This window comes from Meles meles, chromosome 4 (genome assembly GCF_922984935.1).
Source record: "Meles meles chromosome 4, mMelMel3.1 paternal haplotype, whole genome shotgun sequence".
Lineage (NCBI taxonomy): Eukaryota > Metazoa > Chordata > Mammalia > Carnivora > Mustelidae > Meles > Meles meles.
The window spans coordinates 153,844,869-153,860,425 of record NC_060069.1 but is presented as its reverse complement, the minus strand read 5'-3'; the positions used below and the strand labels follow the sequence as shown (position 1 = coordinate 153,860,425).

At 39.6% G+C, this 15,557-nt stretch overlaps 1 protein-coding gene across 1 annotated transcript in view; it reads right to left on the bottom strand.

Annotated features, from left to right (window-relative positions):
• The window catches only part of MRPS6 (mitochondrial ribosomal protein S6), a 65,262-nt gene that overhangs the window by 24,139 nt on the left and 25,566 nt on the right, over positions 1-15,557 (bottom strand). The window lies entirely within an intron of this gene.

The window sequence follows — 15,557 nt, the reverse complement described above, 5'->3', positions numbered from 1 at the left end:
CGAAGCAAAACCCATCAATGTTCCAAGAACTCCAAGGGAGCAGCTACTTGTGACTGATGGGTTAGACAGGAACTGCAGCCCGACCCCAACAGCAGAACACCTCTTCTAGAAGCAGAAAGAGGGTCGGTTAGAGCTCTCTCAGAGCAGGTCTGGACTAACAGTGGAACAGAAGAATGGGAAGGTGCGGGTGGCATTTTTATCTGGGGCAGAATCAACACGGGCTCTGTGTTGGTACTCACACAAGCCATCGCTTTTGTCCACTCAAGGCAAGTTTCTTCCTTAGCACATTGAGTTGTTTCCTCAAACCTTCACCTACACTACTGGTAAAAATGTAAACTTTCTGGAGGGCAAATGGCAGGATATATGAGTTTCAAATGTGTATACCTTCAATCCCACAGCCACTTCTAAGAATTTACTCTGAGAAAACTACCATACCCCTGCACAAGAACTTAGCTATGAAAATCTCACCATAAAGTTATTAGGACAGTGAACAGAAAGGTAGTTGTCCATTAATAAAAGACTGGTTTATTAAATTATTTTCACTGAATCAATCAGTAAGATATAAACATTTAGTAAAAGGATGCTGATTCCTATATGACATAAAAATATTTTAACAAAACTAAAAATCAGCGTGTAAGGTCAATCCATGTGCACTTATGTATACATACATGGAGAAAAGGTCTGCATGAATATACAGCTAAATGTTAAACTCTTCTTCTCTAGCAGTGAAGATGAGAGGACTATTCTGCTTTTTCTTTTTTTACACTTTGCTTTATTATCTGGTTTTTTTACAATGAGCAATAAAAGGTGTTTTAGAAACAAACTTCTGTTGAGAAAAATTCATTTTGTTTTCTTTTGATTTTAAAAGTATTTCTTCTGAGGGAAATAAAAAAATAAAACAAGACGAAATCAGAGAGGGGAAACAAACCATAAGAGATTCTTGATGATAGGATACAAACTGAGGGTTGCTAGAGAGGAGATGGTGGGGGATGGGGTAACTGGGTGCTGGACAATAAGGAGGGCATGCGATGAAATGAACATTGGGTATCATATAAGACTGACCTCTACCTCTGAAATTAATAATGCATTATATGCTAATTAATTGAATTTTAAAAACAAACAAATGGATTTCCTCCCCTAAATCTATGCCAACTGTTTGCTATCTTACTATGGATGCCATAATTTGCTAATACCGTGTTGAAGATATAAACCTATGCCTCATTTGGAACTCATTTGCTGACTCCACACCCACAGATTCTTAATAATGTAATAAACCAGAGAGGTATCATTGGATCACTCAGTGATCACTGGAAGAGCCTTGCAAGCTATACTTTCAGCACCACGAGCTGTTACACTGGCTGCTTCATTTCTTGGTAATCAAAGAAATACCAGAAATCTGTAAGTCAGGGGCCTCTAGATCACCGGTTCTAGAATCAGAGTCAACAAAGGGGATGTGACAGGACAAGGCTGAGTCTGGCCCTGAGAATACAGTGGCCGATGAAATCAAGGGGATGAGAAACATCAGGGGAACTTGACCATATTTTACAGCCATGTAGCTTGGACTGAGATTCTTGAGACCTGGGAAATCAGACATAAAAATGTATTCTTTGGGGCATGTGATGCAAACAAAAAGAACCCCGGGAAGAATGGAAGAAAAAAAAAAAATCAGAGGAGCAAAACTCTTGAGTTCAGCACAAGATTAATGTGTGCCAGTAACAAAGCACAAATAAGAAAGCAGAGAATCACACGTCATAGCACGGCTGATTCCGCCAATGTGAAGGTACCAGGAGGACCAGTGAAATAACTTCGGCTGCAAAATGCACCAGGCATCCACGGGATACCTGCAGCTAGCCCACAGGGAGACACTGATACGAGCCTTGGTATCGAAGTTAGAGATGAATAAATTTAAAGAACTAACTCACAAGGCAAGAAGAAAGTCATGACTACCTGAGCTCTAACTTCATATGAATTGACGAGCTGTCAGTTTCTTATGGGCCTAGGTTAATCGCAACTCTGTGTAGTTCAACTACAATGCAGTTTTGTTCCTTAAATATAATCCACTTATTTCCTAGGTCTGAAAAAAAGTTATCAATCACATGTTATTTCGGACCAAATTTGGAGGCTTAACTGCATATAACCAACCACCCCTTTCACAATCTGGCTAAATCGAAGGAAAAGGGCAGCATCACCAAGGCCTTCCTCTAGGGCACGCTGGAATCACCTGAGGAACTTCAAAAATGAGAGGCCTATGTCTCACCGCAGATACTTCGATTCAAGTGGCCTGGGAATTTAAGAATCCTGGGCACTAGCCCTCCAGGTGCAGACAAAGGGAAGAACCACATTCTAGTACGAAGCTGGCTGGCTTCTCATTATCTCAAAAATGAGTGATTTGGCTGAACTGCAGTTTAGAAAGGTTTTCCAGCAATGATCTCCTACAACTCTAATGAACATAAAAGCTCCGCTTCTTCCACAGTAATAATGGAGCTCTCCCTGAATGTGAAATGGAGAAATGACAAGCCCAACGGGCGACTACTTGTGGTTAATACTACTTCAACAGCTGGCAACTGCCAAAATGAAGATATCCACACTCGCAGTTCTTCAGAGCTTCCGAAATCCACACCCTTTTACGGGGAGATTTCCACTTCTATCTTCCCCATCCCCCCTCCAGATGCCACCTACAGATGAATAAAAAATGGGAAACAGGAAGATTGGCAGGAGTCCTGGTTACTATGGCAGCCAGTAAATGAAATGCCAAAGCTCCTGAAACTGATAGTGAGAGCAGGAATCAGGTATACAGCATCAAGCTACCTGTCTTGAATGCTCTCCTTCGTGCGCAATTCCGTTCCCTGCCTGCGCCTTACAGCAGCCTCTTGAGAGAGGAGGAGGAGGAGGGCAGCACCACAATGGCATGGACACTTGGGGAGGGAAGAACCGGCAGATTTAGTGAGCGGAGATAAAAGGGTTGTAAAGAAATCATATTTATATCCCGTGAATCTACTAAACATCAGTGCACAGTTTTAGTAAAAAATGTGTTCGTTGACTGGGTGAAAAGAAATGTTTTCTAAAATATGTACTGATCGACTCAGAAATTGGGCTTCAGCAGGAGTCAGATGTGCACACTCTAGGGAACAACAGACCAACAGTGTGTCCACCAACCAGGCCTCTGCAGCGGTGGTTAATTCAAGTGGTGAGAGGAAGGCACTTGAGGGATCACGCCGGGAGGAGCAGGGTATAAAAGCACAGTGGAATTAAAGGAATAAAAACATTCTTCCCGATTCAGCTGCCTCCCAGAAGTGTGCATTTCCTCTGCGAACCCATGTGTCATCCCTCTCACTCCACACACATCTTGCAAGTGTAATTGTGTAGGAGGGTGTCCCCTTCCTTAACTAAGCTTCTTCAAGGCTGCATCCTACTCATCTTTACTAGGTGCTGGAGATGCAAAGAACCTGGCATGCAGAACGTGTTCGACAAAGGTGTGATGAACACGTAAGTCAAAGAATAAATGGAAAGATGAGGGGTGAAAGTTGCTAACTGCACTTAATTCACTGAAAAGGAAGAAAAGGTTAAGTCTTTAAGTCGTAAAATTCAAGGGGAAGTAAGATCTTCAACTGCAAAGAGGAAAACAGTACCATTTTGTTTTCAAAAGACAGAGATGCATTAATAAAGCTAAAGCACATCCGGTTGGCTAAAAACAGGTGCACAGTCAAGGAACAAGGAATAAATAGGTGAAAAATGGAAACGAAAAAAGACACAGCCAGGCTCATAAAGGTGCCTCCAAACTTCTCAAGATTCTTGGACATAATCAAGAATCAGTGCACATTCTATGCTAGAGTGCACAGTGAATATTATACATCCAAACTCAGACTTTGAAAAGCTTTGAAAATTTCTGGAAACGGAGTCAGCAAGTCATGCTGTCTCTATACACTATGTAGAGACAATAGGATTATACAGAGTCTGCCAGAGGATGTAACAATGAAATTTCATATTATAACTGGAAGGAGAGTGAAGGCAAGGAAATGGTAGCCCTCATTTTGTTGTGTTTACTTCCCACCCCACAATCTTATAATAACCTCAGGGTGTACCCTGGAGTACTGGATTAAACCTGGAGGCCACATATAGAAAGGGATATCAATGGCCTCGAAGTTGTGCAGAAGAAAGTAAAGACTGACAGGTAAAGAGTCTGAAGCCGAGGTCCTGTGCTGTACACCCAAGAGAATGGAGAAGATGAAGCCTGGTTTTGAGACTTAAGGGTTTATGTATCTTGAATATTTATTTTCAAATACTCCAAGCGAAGAAAAGATAACACTTCAGAGGCAGAACGTGAATTATCAAATTAAAGAGGCAAACTGGAGATGGGAAACCTCTTAAAATTCAGGACTTTCTGAAAGCAAAATGCACATTCTGGGAGAGGGGACGGATCAAGTTCTAGTGTCTGTGGGTGGTGCTTACACAGGTGTTTGCTTCACACGTACAGCTGATCCCCATCATTTGTGGAACACAGATATGCCAGTTCATCTACTAGCTCAGTTCGTTTGTCACCCCCAGATCAACACTCCCACCGCTTTCACAGTCATCTGAGGACATGCGTGTGTGGAGACTGGTGGAAAATCTGCCACCCAACACGCACATTCCCAGCTGAGGTCCAACAACCGAGGCTTTGCCTTGTTTCAGATCTCCCATGATAAAGTGGGTGCCTCTTTTGCGGCCTACGTAGTGCCAGGTTTTTCACAATTTTGTGCTTTTTATTGATGCTATTGAAAATGCCCCTGAGTTGGGGCACATGGGTGGCTCAGTTGGTTAGGCGGCTGCCTTCGGCTCAGGTCATGATCCCAGGGTCCTGAGATCAAGTCCTGCATTGGGCTCCATGATCAGTGAGGAGTCTTGCTTCTCACTCTGTCTCTGCCTACTGCTCTGCCTACTTGTGCTCTCTGTCATATAAATAAAATCTTAAAAAAAAAAAATGTCCCTGAGTGAGGTGAAGTGCTGACTTAGTGTCCCTAAGTGCAAGAAGGATGTGTTGTGCCTATGGGAAAAAATGTATTAGATAAACTTCGTTCAGGGCATAAGTTGTTACTATAGGCTTTGAGCTCAATGATTACAAATCAAAAATACATATTAAATATGATGCCTTTATGAGAAACACACATAAAATGACATTATGTATCGATCAGTTAATTAAAATGTGGTGACCAGCCATTGGCTCACAGGAACCTAACCATGTGCTTCTTCAAGGGGCAGGGACTCAGTATTGACTGACGAGGCGTCAGAGGCAACTTTACAAAATGTAACTACCACAAGTAACAGTAACTAGCCATGTTCACTAAGCTGTACACCTATTCATGTTTCCTGGACTGAGTATGTATGCTCAATTTCACACACACACAAAAAATGTTCGGAGAGGTGGGCTTCATGCATTATACACAAGAATCAAATATGCAATCTCTCAGGCTCCTGCAAAATGTAATCATTAGCTTTGCACTTACAGAGATAAGCAGAATTTTAAGACTCCCACTGTGCTTCTTATCTGGTTGTCAACATGTTCTTTTTGGGAAGGGCAGAAATGGGCTGAGGCTCTGAAATTTCAACTTTCAAATACTAGGTGAGGAGGACCAGGACTTCCCAGGATGCTGGAAGATTCAACACAAGCATTTAATGATGCTCCCTCCTGAAAACCTACTAGAACTATAGCAAAGGGATTTTTTTTAAAGGTATAGTTCTGCAAGAACGAGGAAAATAGGAAAACAGCAATTCAATTTCAAGAGAAAACAAGCGGATGGAAGAGAGCAGCAATGTGGAAAACAAAATCAACCACACTTACACTGGAGAATTCCTGGAAAGATCTGAGAACGGGCAACAATGGATATACCTCTGAAAGTGGGGGTGAAGAGAGAGACTAAAATAAGGTTTGTCAAAAGTATAAGAAAATTGGATCCTTAGGTGCGTGTTTGGAAGTCTACTGTCTGGAGTGGACAAAACAGAGAGAAACCTGTGGATCGGAAGACACACACACAGATGGAAGTGGGGGTTCCACACCAAGAAGAGATTGAGAAAAAAAACGCATCCTGAATGAGACAAGACCCCGGAGCTCTTTCCCCACTTAGCTCCCAGAATAATGGCCCAAGGTCTTTTATCCTTCAGGCAAAACCTCAAATATTCTTTGGGGAATCTAATCCGTTCAAAAGCTACCTCAGGAGCATCCAACAGATAGCAGGCCACAAGACCAAACAACAAAGCTGACGAGCTCCGCCCACATGGTCGGTAGTGGTAGTCCGTCCAGCTCCATATAAGCCCACGACCAAAGATCAGCATATATTTGAGAAAAGCCTTTTACATGAGAACCCAACACGGGAAAAACTGGAGTAAACAAACAGCACAGGAGGAGAAAACAGCATCTTCAGAGAGAAGATGCAGCATCCACGAAACAAAAGATGATAAAAGAGAAAGATTCAGGGAACAAAGGAGCACTGAAAAATTAAATATCTGAGAAATTTTTCAACAGCAAGGTCGGAAAATAAAGTTTAGGAACACCCTTAGCACAAAAAGACAAAGACAATTAAGAAAATTTAAAAACAAAAGACTGTAAGAAATTAAGTGGACCAATACGTGTGGTCCAAGAGTTAAAATGGGTTCCAGAAAGGAGAGAACAGGGAGAATCATCATCCTAGAAATGAAAGACACAGGACTGTCGGACTGAGAGAGCCTACTGCGGGCCAGGACAATGAATGGAAAACTTTCAAGGCATATAATAATGAAACTTCAGAGCACTGAGACTAGAAGCTAAGGGAAAAAAATGGTCTTATGCTTACAATCTCTAAAGAAAAATATTTTCCAATCTACAACTCCATATTCACCAAAACGTTTAAAGATATTTATTGACATGCAAAAACTTTAATTTTAAGGATTTGTAGAATTGAAAAAAAAAATGAGTTAATGTGTCAATATTACTCGATTTCTTGCAATTGGAAAAGGGAGATAAATAGAAGGGGGAAAGCTAAAAAGAATCCTCTAGTGCTCGTTTAGAACTGGGAGGTATCAGTAGGTATATATGAATTTCCTACCTCAGTATACTGAAAAGAGCCAGGAAGAATGGCCATGTTTATGCCTGTAAGAATGAGCACACCCAGACCTTGGTTTCTAAATCCTATTCCCTACCAAATGCCTGATCCTGATGGGGGCAAGGAAAGCACAAGGTAACCATGAAAACACCTGCTCTGGGGAATAAGGAAGTGCGTGTGATGAACATGTGTCATGAAGGACACAGAAACTGGCCTGCACAGTGTCACAGGCTAAATCTGGAGACATGTGAACAAAATAGTGACAGTAATGTATTATAACCCAGTAAACAGGTTCATACTGATAAATAAATGGGGAAAGAGGGAAACTCTTCATTTTAGTAGAGCAAAACAAAACAAAAACATCACTGCTTTGCATCATCACAGTGATAACTTTGCTCAGGCCAGAACTACATATGGATGCTGAAATCAGGGGTGCAAGCTCGATGAGGAATAAGTTATTTACATAATCTCTAATTATCTCCCCACAAATTACTTATTGGCAAAAGGAAAATCAGTAACTTGACAGTAGAGAAACCTGGCAGACACCATTTTAATCAAGTGTCAGAGTTAGTGTCAATAAGAACGGGACAATACAACATCACACACCTCCCAAGGTGAAGTTCTGAGGGCATATTACTGCTTATGCCGTATACCTGCCAAAATGCACAGCGTGAATCTCATCATCAGAAAACAAACCCAGATCGGGTGGGCGTGTTCTCAAAATGGGCTCTAAACCTCAGTAATGTCAATACCATGAAAGACAAAAAAACTGAGGAACTGTTGCTAATTGAAGGGGAGAGACAGAAAAGCTTCTGAACTTTAAAAAAAAATGCTATGAAAGGACATTATTGGAATAGCAACATTTGAATCAAGACTTCCAATTAAAATATTGTATCACTGTTACTTTCCAGATTTTGATAATTATATTGTGATTTTATGAGTGACTGTCTCTATCTTAATTATACTCTAAGTACTTAAGGGGTAGAGGGGAACAGTGTCTGCAACTTGACACTCGAATGGTTCAGAAAAGTGTGTATGCTTAAGAGAGAACGGCAAAGTGAATGTGGCGAAATGTGAACTACCGGCAAATCTGGATGAAAATGACTGGAATTCTTCATACTATTCTCTTAGTTTTCATGTAATCTGAAATTACTTCAAAACAGAAGCAGTACGAGAAAAGAGAAAAGGCAGTGAAAGACAACCTCTTCAACTCTAGCACAGAACCCTGTACATTTTTGAGGGCAGACGTGTTCACACTGAAAATACTCAAGTCACAGAAATGTAAATTTTTCATTTTATTCAAAGTTGGTACAGAAGTGCTAATAACATTTCCATAAAATAATTACTATACTTCAGTTACAGGACAAGATACCACAGAAAGGAATATACTTTGCAAGAAATGTAGGTTCATCTGAAGTTTCCAAATACTTTTGAAGGCTAATGCAGCAGCTGGCAAAGTAACACACAGTACACAAAGAACAGTGTATTTTACAGAGTCAGTAATGAAAACTGACAGCTCCTTAGCAGATTTGCTTCATTGTTTTTCCATTTTTTTCAACAATAACACTTTTAAAAAAACACATTAAACCAAGATCATACATGTCTACAATTTTAAAAATCAGATTGTTTACAGTAGGTTAGAATAATAGTCAAGTTAGAATTGTCATGTATGGTTAACAATCCTAAATCTACAATTTCAATTGTATTCCTTTCGATACGGAAATAACCTGGTTAATACCAAATTCTACTTTCTCCTTGCAACTAAAATATTGTACAATGTGAAGATGGACCCTATCAATAAAACCTTAAAAACAAAACAGAACAAAAAAACTGTGGACAATAAAGGGTACACTGGAAATCAGTTTACAATTCCAAAAACTCACCAATAACTCAACAGCTTCATTTATAATCACATTTGGTCTACAATGCATAATTGACGAAATGATACATGTAACGATACACACCCCCAGTGCACAGACTGATCTCTAACAGAAAATATGAACAAAGCATAATAGGGAGGACACTGGGAAAAACAATTTTCAACGAAGACATCTTTTCAAAATGCAATACTTACATATCAAAAGTACTAGATAAAAGCAGCAGTACTCTGCTGACATTTGGCTTAAAAATAAAGGAATGAAGCGATTTCACAGGATATTAGAAAAGGAATTGGTTTTCTTCTTGAAGAAGACTACTAACTTTTGCACAGCAACTATTTTTGATATCCACCTTATCAAAAAAAAAAAAAGCACTGAGAAGCATAACGTAGTTCATATGTGATTGCCAACATAGGTCTGGGCAACAGAAAATGGGATGTCCAAGCAAAGAATGGGTAGATCCCCGCTGTACCTCTGAACTCTGTTGGCAATCTATCAACCGAGCAGTATTGGAGGGGAAAAGCAGGGAACAGATTCCATATCATCATCTGACACGAATGTAGTATGTCATTATTAACAAAAATAAAGCTTTTGCATTTTAACAACGCCACAGAAAAGTCCATGAGCAAAAGACCTGTTGATCTGTTTCTGCCACTCAAAAGTTAGAGATCTCAAAGTGAAATTAGAAAATTCTAATTATACATATTTACACTGCTAGGACGACTTTCACCTAGGCTAATTAAAGCAATTTTCCATGGAATTATAAATGAAAGATATTCTGCCAAAGGGATCTTCAAAAGCATTAAGTTCTTACAAAGGATTTTAAATTTAAAAACAACACTTAAAGGTACAGACACATACTATACAGGACTAACAGGTTGTAACTGCTTTGCCTTATCACACATTGCTAAGCCAAAGACGTTCCTCAAACCCTTCTCTTTTTTTCCTGCATTTCTGGCACTCCTCTGCCCTCATTCCCCCCAAACCTGAGGTTTTACATTCTAAAATACTGAGGGAACACACCTGTTTTTTGCTAGAGGAGCAATCTCTCCCTAAAGGTGTTTCGGCTAACCCTTCTAAAACATGTGACATTAGGTTACACCAGCTTTAATCTTCAGCCATGTATTACCAAAGGTGACCAACTCTTTCCTTAAGAAGATAAGTACACAAAATAGAGGAGAGTGGGAACAAACACAGTCACTTCTCTCCCATTCTGAGAGTCACAGCTTTTGACCTATGGGCAAAATCCAAGACAAAGGACTATCTATTCATTCTTGATAAACTGGGACTATTCAGATAAAGAAAGCAAGGGGTAAGACCAGGGCAATTCCGAGTGCGAGAAAACACATTTTCTTCTGCACGCACATTCTGATTTCACCTAATCTAACCATGAAGCAGGGAATGGGACAGGTAAAAGAATCCTTTGGACTCTCATAACCACTGTGACAAGCAAAGTAGCTCATTTGGCAGATACGTCTCAGATTTAGTTTGATGCTCAGAACACTTGGATTGAATTCTGTTCTACTGAAATGAAGTGCAGTAAAGCACATGAAAAAATAAAGATACATTCACCTCTTACAAACCTACACAAAGATTAAAGACAAGTAGTATTTGCCCTGTTAAAATGTGAAATTTCTCCATGCTTTCAGGGAACTACTGAGAGCAGGTAAAATCTAAAGATTTAAGATAAAATAATAATAATAATAATAATAATAATAATAACACCAATGGCTCCACAGCTTAAAGCAAAAGTTTGTCAAACTCTTCCACCCACCAAAAGCCTAGAAGTCTGTCCCTGTTTTAGTTCCAGATTGTAGGAAAGAACCCATAGGCCCCATTTTTGCTAGTAACCCCGAAATATAATTGCAACATTCTTGATATTTGTCTCTTCTCCCTCTACCAAAGTAGTACAAACTTACTCAGATTATTCTATTTTAAATCACTTATCATTTAGGACCACAACTCAGGATACCTCATTCATTGTCTAGGGCTTTCAATACTGTGGTACTCCACAACTCCCGAGACAAACACGTGGTGGGCTGTACAACTGGCACTTGCGGGATACTGAGAAATACTGTCAGTCTTGTGCTTTCTACGTGTGGAGAGACACACCTGCGTGAACATGATTTGTGCTTTCTATGGACTGTTACTGTAAGCTTTTCGCCTACTGTGGAATGTGAAACTGCTGTCACACGTATGTTCTCAGACATGCCTATCAAACCTACACTGGAAAAACAATAGTTAAAATATATTCAGAGAATTAATAAGTAACCGTATAGTTTCAATTAAGGATATAAAACAAATACAGATGAATAAATAACATTTAAACTGCAACAGGAATTAGAGCTACCTGGTTTCCTTGAACCTAAACAAAGGCTGCATATAAAGTATGTAAATATAAATGTATTTTTTTTTGTATTTCCTCAACTAGTTGTAACAAAATTTAAAAAGAGGAATTGTAACAAATAAGCATATTCTATCAAGAAAGGGAAATGTGTAAACTAGCAGAGTCAATATTGGCAACCAGAAGGCACTAATCAAAACACATAAATTTCAGAAGCTGATTATATTACGAAATACCCTATATACTGGCCTTCGCCAGCTTGGGATTTCAGTAAGAGCAATGAGCTTAATTTCAGTTTCCAACTATTATAACAAAAAAAATGAGTTATTAAGGAACATTCATTCCACTTACAGAAGTCTAAGCTACTATGATATATTGAAAAATTATCCAGACGAGTTTATCCAAAGGCAACTAAAAAAAAAGTAAACGCTCCTTCCTCCAGCAGTAGAAGGTGAATTTACCAAGATAAATCTAAGTCTCCAATAAGGTTGTGATTATCTACTGTCGACTTGTGCTGTTGCGGAAATCACTGAAATAATGGATTTCCCTTATGGACAGAGTTCACAGACTGTAAACTATCTTAAACTTGGGGCAGGGGTCGGAGAGGATGGAGTGGCTTCATTATCATGGGCAACAACTGTGATACAGTGCTTTTCTGAGAGCAAAGCCACTGCTCCCCCACTAGGAAAAATCTGAGACCGCTGTGCTTTTGTCCTGACTTACTCTTCATTTGCTTACATGTTCTAGCATCCCTCTCTTCAAACATAGTGTGAATCCGGGTAACCAAGCCACACTGGAAAGTCATTACATAAAGTAAGGTTATTGGTTTAAAATCAAAAGCTTCAGATTATGGTCCTCCCCTAAAAAGTAAAGTATGTAGTAAAGTGAAATAAGTAACAATGCAGACATCTCAAACCTTTTTTATTTCTGAGTAAGACAGTATATCCATGGTTAAGGCTGTTAGTTACCAGATAAATGGGGTGCTTAACTCAAAACAAAAAAACTAAATCCTATCTGTTATAAAGGATCTGAGATGGAAAACAGAAACATAAATTATATCAATTTTCACAACATTCCTTTAAAGGTGAATCAGTAGTTTAAAGCCTTATTCCCAACACTGGAAAGAAGTTTAAATAAACACATTTACAGGACTCCAAGAATAACTGTGTGGGTCTCAGTGCTGGCAAAGCCTGTAAGTAGTTTGTATCTTAGCTAAATTCAATTCTAAGAGTGAAAGAAGTTGAATACCTAGTCTTCCAACAGAGGGGAGAGTTTGATAAAAAGCATTCCAATTAAGAGAAGTGACTTAATGCAGGAAAAGGGGTCTGCAGCCCTGAGTTAAGCCAACCAAGTCTAACCAAGTGTAGTAATCAAAGCTTCTTATATAATCCAGCTTCCTACCTAACGAGCACAGAAGGGCTTCTCTATATGCCAACTGACTAGTTCCAACTTTATACCCTTAAGCACTGTGAGAACAAGGCTTTCTGGCCATCCAGACAAACTCCACTTCTCTCTGTATTGAGATACCACCCTTTCAAAGGGACTGGTATGAATTTTAACTATTGCTGCCTCCCTCATTTTTGAAGAAAAAAGAGTTTTCAGAATACAATAATGATGTATTACCAGGGCTTTTAGGATTAGTGAACACTAGTGAACATTAGTCTGAGAAAATCATTCTTGAGAATTTAACAGTTTAAGCTAATAGAAATTCAGTATATTTAAACACAACTATAGTTAATGAATCATTATTTGGATCCACGCCTTCAAAACTGGGGCAAAGCAGCATTTTGCACATCATCGCCATAAGCTTGAACATGAATTAAGCTGAGAAAAGATCAAAATAGGAATCTGAGGAGTGTTAAAAGAAAGAACAGATGAAAAATCACAGCAATGTGAGGGAAGACAAACGGGGGAAAGACTAGTCTCTCGGAATGGTAGGTGGGTACACCATGAAGAGGAAAACACCCTATCTGTAAAGTCTGCTCAAGCTAAAGTCAACATCAAGATGTCTTAATGCAACTCAACACTTCGTTAATGAGAAATCTTATGAATACGAGCCTAAAAGCATTTTTTCTACTAAAGTATCACTATCAAGTATCGGTCCTTTTAATTTCAAATATGTTTTTAAAACTCCTGTATCACAATAGTTAACATCAAACCAGGGTTTAAAGGCTGGATCTTATTCATTGGTATCCTAATCTACATGGGGAGAGGTTTAAACTAGCCGATAGCCAAGATGCTTCAAGTTCTAGAATTCACTGAAGAGAATTCTATGTCTGCACATTTTAAGTTCATGTTTGTCCTTTGCCTAACTTGTTAAGTCTGTATCACCAGGTATTTTTCAGCACCTCATTTAATAATTTTTGTGTTTGGTTTTGTTTTGTTTTGTTTTGTTTTGTTTTTAAATGTTTATTTGACAGAGAGAGATCACAAGTAGGCAGAGAGGCAGGCAGAGAGAGAGGAAAGCAGGCTGCTTGCTGAGCAGAGAGCCCGATGCGGGGCTCGATCCCAGGACCCTGGGATCATGACCCGAGCCGAAGGCAGAGGCTTTAACCCACTGAGCCACCCAGGCGCCCCTTGTTTTGTTTTGTTTTACTTCTTCGGAAAACTCTGTTCTGAAAAGGCTTAGTGGTCACATAATGTAACAGGAATGGTCTACACATATCTCTTAACCCAAAACAGGGGAATGGTGGTGAGGCGGTCACTACTCCATACCCGTGTGGTCCCTTCTAGCCATCACAGCACAGATGAAAACAACACAGCGGAGTAAAAACCATAAGGAAAGTAAGTAAGCCAAATACTGCCAAGTGGGAACACTGACGGGTCTAACCTTTTAACAGCTATTGATACAGACAGTCTGGAGGATCGTAAAGAATAAGAGTAACCCATAGGCTGCACTAAGTGATATTTGAAGAGGAAGGGGAAGACCCATGCACCCTGTAAGTACAGGGAAGAAAAAGCAATGGGCTGAGAAATGGAGACACTGAGACGAGACTTTTCAGTACCCCCACTCCCAATCAGCCTCAGGTTAAAGAACTGAATGACAACCTCCCAATCAATTCTTAAAACGTGAAGTTTCACATGTGGTAGGTCTCTGCTAACTACCTGACGTGCTAAGAACTAGGGTCCTGGCCAGCCTCTTTGTGCAAAAAGACAATGGATCCTCTGAGCCAAGTGAGAGGAAGCCTTGCGAGAGATCTGCGGAATATAGGCCACAGGACACAGGACTGCCACTACTGCTTGCTGCTTCCCTAACCTAAAGAGAAGAGTGATAACCTCACAAGGAAAAGAAAGGCCCTGGAAAAAGACTGGCCCAGCTTATTCACTGAAAACCCACTTTCTACCTTGGGGCAAAAGAACATAATCTTTTTGGACCCAGTAATTGTTCTGCATGCCAGAGTACTAAGCTCTGCTCATCAAATCTCAAGACTGAGATTGCTTGCAAGGACAAAACTCTAAGGACTGGGGATACTACTAAGAGCAGATCAGAGAGTACTTTTCTCTACCTTTGAAGACCAATGTCCTCACTTCATTTTGACTCTTAGGTAACTATTTTAGTCAATTTCACGCTTATTCAATTCTGAACCTTAGCTTGAGCCAGTATAAAAATATATACATATTAATGTCTACAGATGAAATGTCATCATTTAGGACCCACTTAGTGTAAAGTACGAACATTTTGCTAGCTTAACACAGACCAGGTATCACTCCATGAACAATCATTCTAACGAAACATACTGAACAGTGGTCCCTGAATGAAGCTGCAACCAGCAATTCACATACTTATTCAAGCACATTATCTACTACTGGAGAGCAATAATAAGGGCAAGCTTCAGGGACTTCAGTCTCAACAGACTGATGTTTACACTGCCAAGAATAAACATCCTAATGGATATGCTAATAGTCATTCCTTATTTACAGACATTAGTACTCTAAACTTGACCTACTGCTATATATACACAAACAGACACAAGATGATGTATTTCATGTATCGTACTAAGACAGCAGCAAAGAGAAGGTGGGGGAGGGGATCCTAATACTTCAAACTATTAGGGCTCAACATTAAATAAAGGAGGGGGGGACTCACATAAACACCACCTATTAATTTATGCTATAAGAAGGGGTAAGAAGGCTGCCCAGCCAGTGTGTTGATCCTCTTTGCTGACTTACACAGCAATGTGTTCAAAGTCAAAGAAAATTTTAATTCCTACGACTTAATACCAATTTGAAAAATCTAAGGTCCTATTATTTTCCCAAATACCAAACTGTTGTCTCAAAGGA